We start from the raw sequence: 10,702 nt of genomic DNA, 5'->3' as shown, positions 1-10,702 counted from the left end.
CCAATCCCGCTTCAAGTATATTTTTAGGATATTAGAAAACTGAAGAAGCGTTGTGTTCCCTGCAGTAATGCTGGGTAGATGTGTCTTTTTTGCTTTCAGTAGTTGTCAAGCAACTTCTCATTAGTTTCTTTTGGAATGTCGGAACAAAAAAAATGCAGGCAGAATGCTTCCTCTTTTTTTTTTTTTTTTTTTTGGAATAGTCTTGTTTTTGTTCTCTATTAAAAAGTGGCAAAGTCCAGCTAGGATTTTAGCAGTAACAACTAGAGGTCGTTTGTTGCACATCCAGAAACTGAATTCGGTTGACATGGTACGTTATTATTAAAGGTTAATATCTGACATTCTCAGAAAAAGAAAATACAGACACTTTGAGGTGTTTCTTGCTTGAGTGCTGCCCAGGATAATGTTTGCTTTCCACGTCATATATGTAAATCGGTATAGACTTGCGTAAATTTAGGTTGTCTTATTGTCAAAGTAATACAAAAATGCTCTCTTCGTAATTGAACAAATATGGTAAACACTTTCATATTTTGTAAATGAGTTTTTAAATCACAAAGAGTCTCTATTTAGTGTCGAGTAATTAAGCTGTGCTCTGACCAACCTAAGAATTTAACATTTTGAATTAACAATAATGTACAGAATCACTTGGTTGCAACATTTATATTCATCACAATATGACAAGAACCTTTCATGTTCCTACGATATAATTTCTTTATCGTAAGAACATGATCATTTACTATGCAAATGTCATATAAATGTTAGAATAGTACATTTTTGTAGTTCAAACATAAAACATTTCACGTTCAGAAATTCCACAAATCTCTCCATCTACGCAAAATGAGAAGGGTTCAATTTGTCATAGAAATCAAGCTGGCACATTAACTTATTTGAAATAATCTTTGGCCAGCTCTGTCTTCGGTCAATCTTGTGTGCGTCCAGATGTAGCTGGGACTATCTCACAGTACTCTACTCGACAATAAAACTTGCCTGAATGTGGTTCAGGAGGAGTAGCTTGTATCCATGGAGCCTCCCGTACCGCTACGGTTGATTAATTGGCTGCCACCTCAATCAGATCAGACTCATTATTCCTCCCATAACACCCTATTTTAAGTTCCTTCTCAGCACACCCAAAATAATCACAGTACTGCCTAAGCTGCTGAATAAAAGCAAATTGATGCAGGTAAACACATCAGTTATCTGCATCTCATCAAAGTTATGATATAAGATAAACATTGTATTCCAACAAGAAAACTATCCTATCATGTTTTAACGTAAAAACTTTATTGTTCTAATATATTTTTAATATTCGGACAATATATTATCACATCACTGCAAAATAATATTTGACTTGGACCTCCCCTGACAGAATGCCCCCCTGGGTGGTGAACCAAATTGTGAATGTAAAAAAAAATCAACCATTGCAGCCATTTTAACTTAACATTTTACATATTACATAATAAGTCATTGCAGGTTTAACTACTGATCAGTATTTAATATATATAAAACAAAAGTAGGCTGCACAGTGGCGCAGTTGGTAGAGCTGTTGCCTTGCAGCAAGAAGGTTCTGGGTTTGATTCCCAGCCTGGGGTCTTTCTGCATGGAGTTTGCATGTTCTCCCTGTGCGTTGCGTGGGTTTTCTCCAGATACTCCGGTTTCCTCCCACAGTCCAAAAACATGACTGTCAGGTTAATTGGCCTCTCCAAATTGCCCCTAGGTGTGAGTGTGTGTGTGCATGGTTGTGTGTCCTGTGTGTCTCTGTGTTGCCCTGCGACAGACTGGCGACCTGTCCAGGGTGTACCCCGCCTCTCGCCCGAAACGTTGGCTGGAGATGGGCACCAGCACCCCTCCCGACCCCACTGAGGGAAAAAGGGTGCAAGAAAATGGATGGATGGAAAACAAAAGTACTGAAAAAGTACATAATACTAATTCAAAAATAGTAAAATTCAATCAGTTAAAATCAATTTAATTGAAGACAAATATGCTTTATAAACTGTTCTAATATTCCCTCTGATCTTTTACAGTATTTATAAACACCTTGTGCCATTCAGTTTCTCAACACTGTCAGCGCTTTGAGGCAAAAACAAAACTTGTATTTATACATCCAGCTTGAAAGTTTGGTGTCTGAGGTGTTGGCCACTTATCAAAACTAAAATCATTTCATTATTGTGCCCTTTACACTGATGTGTTTCAGAAATAAAATTCTCTTTTATGCTTTTTTTTCTTAAGGACAGTTTTGTTTTTTTCCTCCATTTACTTTCCAGTGTCAACCTCCTCCTAGTTGTTAGGATGATTTTAGCCAAAAATTTGGTCAAAAACACCAATCTTGAGGGCGTTGGTTAGAGCGGGTGTCCCATATGTATTTTCCCCATTTTCTCTGAACCTTTCCTGTTGGATAATTGTCAAATAAAGGCCACCAGTGTAAAAAAAAAATCCTTAAAAGAACATCAATCTTCTACTCATATTCTTGCGTAAAAGCTCATGTTCAACCCTCATTGTCTATTATTAACAGCTATGTTGATCTAAACGTCTGTTAATCAGGAGATGTTTTTTATTCTTTGCTGATAATATCTGTATTTGGAAAAAAAAAAATCCTGATTTAGTAGTTGATTTAATCAATGTCATGTCAGTATAATTAAAGTGAAAAATGGATTTAGACAAGGAAAATATTTGCTATAATGCCTGAATTAACAGATTTATTTCTATCCTTGCATGATCAATACATTTTAATGAATTCCAACCTGCTCCTATTTGCTAACCATGAATAATTTTGGAGCTTGAGTATAAAAAAGACAGACTTTACACGCAAAACAGTCATGATAAGCAAGATATTGATCTGACTCTGGAAATCAGACTCAAAAGCTGTGTTTTTGCTCTCGACATGATCTCTTTTTGTACACCGGCAGCAGCTTTTATTCAGCAACAGATAAAACATGTTCAACCTCCGTCTTTTGTATCTGATTATCAGGAGCAATTTAAAGGAACACTTCCCAGCTACTCTTTAAGTATTTTACATTAAAAGGTTTGGCAGCAAGGATTATTAGGACACACCACTCTCTCTCTCTCTCATCCACCTCCTTCCCCTTGTTATTTCCGCTGTGTTAAATTTTAGCTCTTTATTTCCTCCCCTGTGCCTCCGTACGTCTCCTGGGCTTTGAATTTCTTACTGTGTTTCTGTTGTGGTATTGTGACACCACCTCCTTCACAGTACCTGGTGCCACAGTCTTGACTTCCGTTCTCTTTGTTAATCGGCAGTAAACAACACAGCTGTCTGGGGACTCCACACTCCTTGCATGGAATGGGATTGTGTTTTTACACCCAATAAAGAAGGGGGAAGGAAAAAAAAAGAACTAAACAAGAAAACATTGCATGATTAAGGATGATGTCTTTCACACTTTGTGTATCATAAACAGTGGGGCTGTACCCTGGTTAATTTACCGGAACTAATTGATGCTGCCTCAGATATTTAAACATTTTTTTATTCGCTAGCAGGCAGAGTTATTCTCAGAATTGTATGGGTTCTGATTTTCGAGCTTCGAATAGCACTCGCCGGCAGCTGTTTGATATTTATCTGCCATGTTTGATGCCAGAAGATATAATAGTTGTTGGTTATCAAAACTATTAAACTGTACAACCCGTTACTTAATGTGGTTCTGAAGGTTCAGGTCAGAGTCCATCACTACTCCCAGGTTTCGGGCCTGATCGCTGGTTTTTAGTTGTAATAACTGAAGCTGTGCATTGATTCTGGTTCGCTCCTCTGTAGGTCCAAAGATAATAACTTCAGTTTTGTTTCTGTTCAGCTGGAGAAAGTTTTGGCACATCCACATATTTATCTGTTCTAAGCATCTATTCAGTGATTGGATGGGTTCAGAGTCACCTGGTGACATCGTGATGTAGAGCTGTGTATCATCCGCATAATTGTGGTAGCTAATCCTATGTCCTGTTATAACCTTAGCCAGTGGGAGAATATAAATATTGAAAAGAAGGGGTCCTTTAAAAAAATAAAATAAAAATAAAAACTGGAAGCTGCTCTCTGTTTTCCATAAGGACCCAGCAGAGGGCGGCGTCTTAATAAATCTACTGCATATATTAAGGACGCTGCACTCCGTCTCCAAAGCCGAACCATGGTTTCGTTTTCACCGAGCTTAAATGCAGCGGCTCTATTTCCCTCCTGTAGTGCCAGATCGACAGCCCGCAACTTAAAAGCTGCATGATATGAGTTTGAAAACATTTCTCTGTCGGGCCTGCTGCTAGCATGTGGTTGAAAATTAGCACGTTCTTCTTTTGATTTACAATTTTGACTTCTAATGATTCACTTCCTGCTAGAGAGCCCCCTGGTGGTTGAAGAAAAATACACAGCAAAGCCGGGCTACAATCCGCATGGTTCAAAGCTTAGAAAAACAGTAGCAGCTTATAGTCCGAAAAATACGGTACCGTAGGTGAAATTGAATCATTTCCACGGCACACCTGACGATCACTCACGGCTCACTAGTTGAAAAACACTGGATTAAATGACGCAGTTGCAAAGGGTTAATAGCTTGAGTCATGCAGAACTGATTTGACCGTTTCCATGGCAACGATGAGAAGCAAGACATTCCCCTAGAACTACAGCTCATGACCTCTTCTATGACATAGATCTATGTCATAGATCAAAGAATGTTGGAGGTTATGAATGCTTGCATCTCAAAACACCAGGTTACAAACAAACAACTCTTTGACTTGACCACTGTTATACCAGGATTTTAAAAATGGAACAGGCATTAGTCACAATGTTTTTTCCCATCAGTTTCGGCGTTGGATATATGGTAACAACGGGAGTAAAGAAGGTTTTTAACAAACTGCTTCCCAATATCAAATTTGAAAGAAGCACCTCCCAGGACAACACAGAGTACGATATTTTTGATTCGTACCTTTTCAATCCTTCCCCGGCTGGGGAAGAAGTTTTCCCTGAGAAAAACATTTGCTCACAGGACGTTTACACCGACTGCGAATATGATGTGATTGATGCCTATCTTTTCAAGCCTTCCCCAGCTGAGAAGGAAAGTTCACTGGCTGGGGAAGACAATACAGTTGAAGAGATGGCTGCATCAGAGAACGATTTATCAAATGGTTCCCCTGCTGAAGAACAAACATCCTCGAGTGGGGAAAAAGCGACATCTGAAGACGGGAGCCAGAAAGAAAGATCTGACCAAAGGAATGATGTCTCTGATCTTGGAGAACAAACTTCCCCGGCTGGGGAAGTTTGCTGTAAACGTTCTCCCCCAATGTTCTCTTGGGCAGGAGTTGAGTTTGATGAAGACTCAACTCCTGCTCAGGTGAAAAAGGCATCAGAAGACTTTACCCATGAAGAAACATCTATCCAAGAGAACAAGGTCTCTGATTTCAGAGAACAAACTTCCCCGGCTGGGGAAGTTTGCCGTAAACGCTCTCCCCCAATGTTCTCTTGGGCAGGAGTTGAGTGTGATGAAGACTCAACTCCTGCTCCAACAAAAATGACATCAGAAGACTGGACCCCAGAAAATAAATCTGTCCAAGAGAACAAGGTCTCTGATCTCGGAGAACAAACTTCCCCGGCTGGGGAAGTTTGCCGTAAACGCTCTCCCCCAATGTTCTCTTGGGCAGGAGTTGAGTCTGATGAAGACTCAACTCCTGGTCAGACAAAAAGGACATCAGAAGACTGGACCCCTGAAAATAAATCTGTCCAAGAGAACAAGGTCTCTGATCTGGGAGAACAAACTTCCCCGGCTGGGGAAGTTTGCAGAAAACATTCTCCCCCAATGTTCTCTTGGGCAGTAGTCAAGTATGACGAAGGACATGAAGACTCAACTCCTGCCCCGACAAACAAGGCATCAGAACAGTTTACCCATGATGAGACATCCGTCCTAGAGAACAAGGTCTCTTCCCCGGCTGGGGAAGTTTGTTCTCCCCCTGTGTTTTCTTGGGCAGAAGTTGAGTATGACGGACAATATGAAGACTCAACTCCTGCTCAGACAAAAGCAGATTTAGAGGACTGGACCCAGACCCAAACAGATTACTCTGATCTAAAAAAACAAACTTCCCCGGCCGGGAAAGTTTGTGGTCAACGTTCTCGGCCAATGCTCACGTGGGCAGGAGTTGAGTATGACGAAGACGACGAAGACTTTTTTGCCCCTGCTGTGACAAAAGAGACAACGGACGACTGCAGCCATGACGACAACAGCTATGATCTCCAGGAACACACTTCGCCGGATAAAGAATTTGACTGTGAAAATAATACAGCTGAATTTAAAGGCTCAATTATTATCCTCCCAAAAGCGCAATTAAAAGATTGGACATACGAGGCAAGATGCTTGCTGACAGTTCCTGAACATAAAAAGAAGACTAAACCCAAACCACAAGCTAGAAAATCTTCTTTTTGGCCATTTTAACAGACAGTTAAAATGGCCAAATATATATATATATATAAAAGTACAGGTATATATATATATATATTCTCCTATTATTTAGAATGGCAGAAGTAATTACCACTGGTAAAATGTATTTACCAGTGGTAATTACATTTCCTGTTTCAATTCACTTCAAAAATACTTTGTTAATCCCAAAGGGAAATTACATGCTGTCACTCATCAAGATTCTTCAAAGAGCCATTGAAGAGCCATCCCAAGACAGTCTCGTCAAAGAAGATGGTCAGGACTGTCCCTAATTTTCTAGATCCTACAAAGAATCCTTCTTTGCATTAACATCTCCAGCAGTTGCACAGTCGTTTCCAGAACAGAACCAGCCTTCTCTATCTATTTTTAGGTCCCTGGCTCTGATGCTGCTGCCCCAACAGATGACAGCAGAAAAGATGGCGCTCTAAACAACAGATCTGCAGCATCTTGCTGCAAACCTTGAAGGATCTTAGCTTCTGTCTGCTCTGTCCCTTCTTATAGACGCTTCACTGTTGCGTCTCCAGTCCAGTCTGTTGTCTTGGGTTTGAATCCCGGCCGGCCTGGGTTCTTTAAGCATGGGGCTTGCATGGTCTCCATGAGCATGAGTGGGTTCTCTCCGGGTGCTCCGGCTTCCTCCCACAGTGCAAAACGATTTTGTGCACATTAGATAATAGATGATGGAAGAAAATGTTATAATTTTATAATGATATAACAATTATTATAAAATCATAATAATTAATATAATAATTTGTATATTAATATTCATTATTATTATTATTGCTATTATTATTACAAATTCCATCCATCCATTTTCTTCCGACCCCGGATAAGCGGAAGAAAATGGATGGATGGAATTTGCAATAATAGCAATAAAAATAATAATAATAATATTAATATATTAGCATATTAATCAATACACAATGAATTATACACTGTATAATATGATACTTAGTGATATAGTAATTATTATATTACTATATTACATCATAGTAATATAATAATTACTAATTATATTAGTAATAATTTACTAATATAATTAGTATATTATATTAATACAAATATACTATCTATCTATCTATCTATCTATCTATCTATCTATCTATCTATCTATCTATCTATCTATCTATCTATCTATCTATCTATCTATCTATCTATCTATCTATCTATCTATCTATCTATGTCACAATGTAATATATAATATATTGTGATAATATATCATATAGTAAATAATACTATAGTACAGTATTATACTATAGCATAATACTATAATACTGTAGTATTATAATATTTTATAGTATTATAAAATTATGATCATTTTATAATACTAAAATGATTATAATTAATCACACTAATTATTAACAATAATAATAATTAATTAATAAACGTTTGCTGGAGATGGGCACCAGCACCCCTCCTGGTGTTAGAAAATGGATGGATGGATTATTTATGTTGGTAATTATAATTATTACTATTGATAACAATAGTAGTAATAATATAATAATAATTTTCCTACACAGAAATCAGAATATTCAGTATGTTAAAGTTTCCCGTTTTCATGGCTTGATGTTTATTTTGCGATTATTAATAAGTGATCGCTGTGGTAGTTTAGCTACCGCTGCTATTAGATAATCACACACCTGCTCAGCTGATGATCAGTCAGAGTTGGTGTTTAAGTCGCCTTTTTTATTTTCTGACGGAACTGAAACACAGAATTTCTCACCATATCTACATGTTAAGGTTGTCAAAGCATAACTAGCATAACTGAACTGTTTTCCTTTCCCTTGATATTTTTCTGAATTAACTTTTTTCCTGACCTGTTCATCTAGTTGTCAGAGTGTAGCAAAGCACTGCATCCCTTTTTCTTTTATCAGGCGTACATTTATTGACAACCTTTAGCCAAGTACTTCATTAAAGCGTTGTATTTTACATATTTTATAATGTGTTTGGTAAAACACTGAGTTATTTTGTCCTCTAGTTTTAAATAAGCAGTTTAATAAATGAACTAAAGGTTTATAATAGTTGTCGCGCTACAAGTGCAATTATCTCTGTTATAGATCCAGATACGCACCTCACATCAGGAAAAATAGATCAATTATTCTTCTTCTACAGAAATGAATAATTAATCCCAGGTCTTTAGTCAAAACTCCTAGAGATACTTATTTTCCTGGGTAATTTAAAACTTTTTAAATCTAACTCAGTTTTGTCCGTCCCTGACAGGGTAGAAGAAAAGTACAGGTGGAGGCTCAATCTTACCCTCTTAATACAAACTGAATTCTGTACTTATTAGGGAACAAATTCATTTTCTCATTTTAACAAATACAGTGGGGCAAAAAAGTATTTAGTCAGCCACCAATCAATCAATCAATCAATCAATCAATCAATCAATCAATCAATCAATCAATCAATCAATCAATCAATCAATCAATCAATCAATCAATCAATCAATCAATCAATCAATCAATCAATCAAATTTTATTTGTATAGCACATTTCAGCAGCAAGGCATTTCAAAAATAAAAACAGAAATAATCAGTGAGAAAGAGAGAGATTAAAAAAAATAAAAAAACAAAAAACATTACATCATTAAAACGTCGAAAAGAAAGAAGAAATTAAAAACATTAAAGACATAAAAACATGGAAGACATCAAAACCTACTCTAACCCTAATTTAGCCATAAGCAACTCTAAACAGGTGGGTTTTAAGTTGAGATTTAAAAGCACCCAGTGTTTCAGCTGTTTTACAGTTTTCTGGAAGTTTGTTCCAAATCTGTGGTGCATAGAAGCTGAATGCTGCTTCTCCTCGTCTGGTTCTGGTTCTAGGGATGCAGAGCAGAACCAGAACCAGAAGATCTGAGGGGTCTAGATGGTTGGTACAGTAATAACAGATCTTTAAGGTATTGTGGTGCTAAACCGTTCAGAGATTTATAAACTAACATCAGTATTTTAAAGTCTATTCTCTGCGCTACAGGGAGCCAGTGAAGGGACTTTAAAACTGGTGTTATGTCTCTATCTTCCTGGTTTTAGTGAGAACCCGAGCAGCAGCAGCTTCTGGATCAGCTGCAGCTGTTTGATTGATTTATTAGTGAGACCTGTGAAGACGCTGTTGCAGTAATCAATGCGGCTAAAGATAAACGCATGGATGAGTTTCTCTAGATGGCGCTGAGACATAAGTCCTCTAACCCTGGAGATGTTCTTCAGGTGATAGAAGGCCGACTTTGTGACTGTCTTAATAATTGTGTATACTTTCTGACTTCTGGAAAAGTAACCAGAAGAAAGTCATCGTAGAAAGAAAGTCTGGATTAAAACTTGAGGATATGAAAAATTTTAAAAGAATGAAGATTAATATTTATTCCATTTGTGCTTTCATTTGTAAGGATTGTTTGTAATACACATAGCCTAGAGATACTTTAGGTCAAACAGACTTTTCAGCCAAATACTATCTTTAAAACTGCGAAAGAATTGTTAATCTCTCCTAGTTTTTAAGGGATTTTGAGACTGTTGCATGACGCTAGCATCAAACATTACCTACTTTATGCGAGTCTGAATGCAGTCGTTGTTTTGCTGTCTAAACGCTCCCACACGATTCTTTTGAAACTGTGACATTTGTCAGTCTAATCATGTTCCGTGTCAGATGAACCTGCAGAGAGAACAAACACAAAAGCATAGAGGCAGATTAGCAACCTGAAGGTTAGAGGCATCAGCATCTGAGATTTCTAATGATTCCAAGAAGAATTTCAGTCAGTATCAACAAGCAGTGATGTCAGGCGAGTGGATTTAGTTGGTTTGTGTGAAACAAACAAACAAAAAAATAAAAAAATCAACCTGTTGGAGAATAAAACAAGAATGCAAATAGTTACAGTTCCTCTGGATAAACCTACATAACGCCCGAATCTTACTGTGTTTGATCAAAAAAAGCCTCTTACCAATATGAACATATTTCTCGCTAAAACAGATCTCTTTCTTTGCAGCAGTGTGTGTGTGTGTGTGTGTGTGTGTGCGAGCATTCTCCAAGAGCTCTTTTCAGCTGATTAAATATTTGAATATTTAAAAATGACAATTCTCAGCACAGCTGCACGTAGTCGGCAGGTTTGTTCCTGAGGGAGCCGGCAAGCTGTTCCTCCCGCATTCAGCACCACGCGCCCGCACTGCACGAGGAGTCTCCAGCGCCACTGGAGGGGACTCCATGTTATTTGTAGAATCTGATTTTCCACCATAAATACAGAGCACTCGGCACGCTCCTTGCACAAAAAAAAAAGACGAACCAACCCAGAGGGCTGTGGAGTGGCGTGTTTTCAATTTG

This window comes from Poecilia reticulata, chromosome 20, assembly GCF_904066995.2.
Source record: "Poecilia reticulata chromosome 20, P_reticulata-male-v2, whole genome shotgun sequence".
Classification (NCBI taxonomy): domain Eukaryota; kingdom Metazoa; phylum Chordata; class Actinopteri; order Cyprinodontiformes; family Poeciliidae; genus Poecilia; species Poecilia reticulata.
Note: the sequence above shows the minus strand (reverse complement) of the source record.